The sequence below is a fragment of the Branchiostoma belcheri genome, unplaced genomic scaffold (assembly GCF_001625305.1).
Source record: "Branchiostoma belcheri isolate BF01 breed outbred unplaced genomic scaffold, Haploidv18h27 scaffold104, whole genome shotgun sequence".
NCBI classification, from domain to species: Eukaryota; Metazoa; Chordata; class Leptocardii; order Amphioxiformes; family Branchiostomatidae; genus Branchiostoma; species Branchiostoma belcheri.
In genome coordinates, this window is record NW_017802425.1 from 695,334 (window position 1) to 700,388 (window position 5,055).

Sequence of the window (5,055 nt, forward strand, 5' to 3'; positions counted from 1 at the left end):
GAACCGCATGCATTGTCTGTGATATAAACAGCCTGAAGGAAGCCTTAGCCTTAACTCTAGCAGAGTGTCACAACCTGAACCTTTTGAACCAGCCTGCAGGGAGCTCTCACCTGGACTGACAACTGAGTTGTCACAGTCAGCAGATTTACATGTCATACTCTGATTCAGATTTATTGTGATCAACTTGCGTATCACATACAGCATGACATGATAACATGAAATCTGTTAATTCTTCCATTGAATTCGTACTTACACAATAACGGGATCATATAGAGCAAATTACACAAAGATATCTAAAGGCAGTTAAAACAAGTCGGCACATATATCATTAAAAACAAACTCAAGCCACTTCTATCACATCATGTTAAAATAGATTAGCTCTTATTGAAAAGCTTCAGAGCTCTGGGGAGAAAGGACAGTTCGTGTGATTTACTCTGTGATGTCACGAGCCCTCTGTCTCTGTTACGTCGTCGGTTATAACGACCAGTCAGAGTGCGTTCAGAGGGTTGCGCTTGTCGGCCAGGATCCTCTGGAGGGCACTCTGACAACTGACAGTCATTTCCTAATCCTACAAACATACCTTCATACATAGAGTCCGTAGTCCAGTAGTTAGTGATCCTGCTTCCTTGACCCAGGGAGTTTGAATCTTCGCTGTTGTCGCTCACCGACATGTATGCTACTGAAAAGGGTCGCAGTCCACTGTTCATTGTTATTGTCGAAAAGAACTGTGGGAATTTCCATGTACCTGTGAGTACCGCACATGGTATCTCTAGCTCTCTTCTCTGTCAGTGGAGGAGTGGCTCCTAAGTCAGCTAAGATAACTTTCTTTCATGCCCCAACATCTGATCTGCAAGACACATTTGTAACCCGTAAATGTCCCATAGACAGCAAGCCCGATGGAAAGGAGTAATCCATCACAGAAATATCAGCAGAAATACTGATGTTTGCACTAAGGCACTGGATAAGGAGAACCCGGAGTGCAGCAGATTGATGTACGAACCGGATGCCAGGTCTAAAGGATGAAGTACTGTAGTCTTGTACGTGATGGAGAGACTGACCACGCCGTACAAACCCAGGCAGATCCATCCACCGATCACGCCGGCTTTGATGGCTGATGTACCGATAATCCACAGCCAGAAACTCACCCGACCATATTTTGGTAAAGAATGGACGAATCACCAGGACTTACATCCACCTTGAGCGTTTGGCTACTGTAAATGTAGTTGATTTTGCAGTAGTACATTTCGCGGAAGGATCGAAAAGGAAGTTGTAGCTTTGTTCTAAATTTCGCAGCTGAAACAATTCTGTGGTACAGTAGTCATACATGGCCATGGAAGGCATATCCAACTCCCTGTCATTCTTGAACAAGATGAATTGAGTACATATCGGTTAGTACCAAGTCTCAACGACATCTTTTTTTCAACGTCAATGAACGAGATCACAGCGCAGGGATGGAGTTCTAAACTTAGCTTTGGGAAGACACTTCAAACTTCCCGTTGGTGGCAAAAGGCGACTTGGGTTTGGAGGAAGGTTTGAAAATATTGTATTTTACACAATGGGGATGCGTACACCGGGGATGCGTACTCGCTACCTCATATATAGGGCATTGTAATTGTTTAAAACAGCTCCACCTAGCTTCACCTGTGCCTTGTCGTGGAAGAAATTTTGGTAGCATGCGTTATTTTTGCAGAATGATGGCAGTACGTTTCCCTGAGCCTATTCCACATTACTATGCAGGACAGAGTTCCTCGCTCCACCAGAACAGACAGGTGCCCTGAAGGCAGCAGTTCTCCATTTGTCAAACCTGCCAAGGCTGAGGCAGTGATGTAGCTTTCCTCCGGAGAAAAATGAAGAAATAATCATTTTATGACAACTCCCATTACTTATCATTCTGTACCAGGCTCTGATGCTGATTAGTTCATTGAACTCCTTGTAACCATGTACCTCATATAGAACATTTCTCCACCAGGCCTTCCCAAGGGGTTACAGATAGTACGACTTGGCAAAAATAGGGTCGGTATAAATTGGCCAGTGAGTGCGCCACGATTAGGGTAACATATCCGCTTGACTGAGAAAATAAAATAAACTCTACGTTGCCAAAGCACATTTTACTGTTATATGCAGTTTGGTACTGTCCTATTTCAGAACAGATTACCACAGAATGCAGGTGCCTCGCCTGTTTCTGTAAGGTGCCGACAGAATGCAGGTGCCTCACCTATTTTTGTACAGGTGACTACAGAAGCAGGTGCCTCACCAATTTTTGTACTGGTGACTACAGAATGCAGGTGCCTCGCCTGTTTCTGTAAGGTGCTGACAGAATGCAGGTGCCTCACCTATTTTTGTACAGGTGACTACAGAATGCAGGTGCCTCACCTATTTTTGTACTGGTGACTACAGAATGCAGGTGCCTCACCTATTTTTGTACTGGTGACTACAGAATGCAGGTGCCCCACCAGTTTTTGAACAAGTACCTACAGAAGCCAGGAACATTGCAGTAATTCTTAGAAATTAGGCATTTTCATGATGTTCTTACTTGTTTAATTCATCTCTAATATCGAGTTCTTCCCCCAGGTGTGTTTCATGTGAAACTGGCAGTGCCTGTTCCTTTGTCACATCAGCACATGCTGCTGACATGAAGTCTGATATCTTAATTAATCTGGTGTGTTAATTACCACCTTAATGACTCTGCTCTCTCAGGGGTGTGCTGTGACAGCTCCCTGTGGGAAACCTGGGGACTATCTCGTAACTCACAGGTTTCTACAGCTGAAATCAATTCTGTGCTTTAGAAAATGAAAATGGAAAAGTTCCTCTGACATTGCAAAAGCCAGTGCATATGCATTGTCATTTCTAACATCATGGCCAGCCTCGTCCAGCATCCCCTATCATCTAATTTAACCTGACTTCTCGTTAATCCCATTTGGCTCGTTAAGGTCCCTCCAAAATACCGGTGTCATTACCGGTAACGAGATGAATCACGAGGAACTACCGCTAACTTCATCAGTTTCGGCCGTTAGTAAATCTAATGAAATCCAGATCGGAAATTTGTGTTCCTTTCTGGGTGACGCAATGTCTCTAACAAGATTTCAGAACTAATACAGACTTTGATGAACATGTTTTTATATTATATTTGATTTAAATCATACCTATTCACTTGCAGATCTACTAACTTTACCCCAATTACTGATTCTGTGGAAAAAAAACACAAGAGCTAGTCTGAATCATGAATTAGTTTTCAGAAGAGGATTTGCAAATTTGGACACTTTATAATAAAATCAGAAATATCCCAAATTAGGACAGATTAACTTCTGCCTATACATCATGAAGATACACAAATTCAATTACTTGTTTTAAATACGTTCCTCCACTTGTACAAGAAGCATGTAGGATGTGTCAGCCATGACCAATCATGATTTCTCTCAATGGATTCAAATAGCAAATTTAAGTGCATATTGACATGTATCAATCCATGCATTGTACATACATTGTATAGGACACTATTACCCAAAATGCCTAAATGCTAGAAACTCCAGCAATAATTGTAAAAGCATAATCTCCTCCTATACTACATTAGTCTTTTGAAAAGTAGAGCGAGTTAATTTATTTCCCTGTCCCAGGGACAGGAAAGGAGACGCAGTATAGCGGTATAACATCCTGTACAATCTCACCATTATTCCCACGTCAGCAGAGATGACATCATCGCGCAGGTCTTCCTACGTCTAGACGACTCCCGCGGGATGGCTGACGTGAGCGATCTGTCTGCCATGACGCTTCAGCTGGCCTGGCTACTGAAGGTCTGTTTATTTTCATCTCAAACTTGCTGTAAAGTTACAACGTACCTTCTTCAATTTCTTCTTTTCATCACCAAATCTTCATTTGAGAAAAATAGGAAAGAAAAAGCATCCAGCTTCTGATTCTGATGTAAATTGCAGAATCAAAAACACTAAAATTTTACTTCAATAAAGATTAACTTCCAAATACATGTATCATGTTTAGGGATGCATGCATAACTTTTCGGTTGATATATTGTACATGCAAGATAGATCAAACTTGTAGTGTTGTTGCCTAATGGCTGTCATACATTGTACCTTGATTGTTGAGCAATAAAGTTCAGTCACAGTCTGTATTTTCTTCAGGAAACATATTGGAATAGATGTCATAAAAGAATGCATGGGCTATAGAATACCTGATCCCTTCCTGTCAGCTCATTATGAGTCTGACATCATTATGGCTAACGAGGCACTGGATGGGTCTGTCTTGTCTCCACCTCTCCTTTGGGAACTGAAAAATAGTAGAAACTGGAAAAATTGAGTGAGCGATGTTTCCTGAGGAGCTTTTAGCTGGCCAGAGAGGGATCACTCTTGCCGACAATGGCTAGCAAATTCAATTTGGCAGAATGTATTGTGCCTAGCATTTCCATAGACTACCCTGTTTAAGATTGTATTCATGTATTTAAGAATGGCATCCCATCAATATTTTCCAATGTCAGAAAAGATATCATCTGCAACAGGCAAAATGACCAAACATCCAACGAAAACCATGAAAAATCCAGGAGTGCATAGATGCAGTACGTTCTGCCGATGTGCTCCAATGGCTAGGCAACTACACCGACAAATTATCAACTCTATACTCTATACTCTAACCAGCCAATTTGTACAATTTTTTAGGTCCTAAAGGAGCTTCAAGGAGACCCAGGGGTTTCTCTTCGTCAGGTGAGATGATGGTCGTGTTTCTCCCTCAGGTGACATAATGGCTGAGTTTCTTTATACTTCAGGTGAGACATGATGACAGACCATCCATCAAACTGCTCCACCATGGATCAGACTGGATCTATCAGTCTGGCTGATCAGGACAATTTTAGACAGGGATTTTGAAACAGGGGATTAGGAACAACGTCTGGCTCCGTGGGATACTGCATGAATCATTCTCATATCATAATTCACTTAGATACAACATGGAGTTAAAAACCTCCTTGGATACAATATCAGCAACTTGGAAGGGATTCTCTCTCTCTCTCCTGTCTTTTCCCACACATTAACAGATTAAGACAAAAAGATA

General features: G+C 41.9%; 1 long non-coding RNA gene across 1 annotated transcript; it reads right to left on the bottom strand.

Moving 5' to 3' along the window:
• Positions 1-3,150: 3,150 nt before the first annotated feature.
• On the bottom strand, positions 3,151-4,259 carry LOC109476159. The gene is made up of 3 exons (XR_002140599.1): positions 4,184-4,259; positions 3,666-3,817; positions 3,151-3,186 (listed from the first exon to the last, which is right to left on the bottom strand). It is a non-coding gene; the product is annotated as an uncharacterized LOC109476159 (long non-coding RNA).
• Between the last annotated feature and the right edge of the window lie 796 nt (positions 4,260-5,055).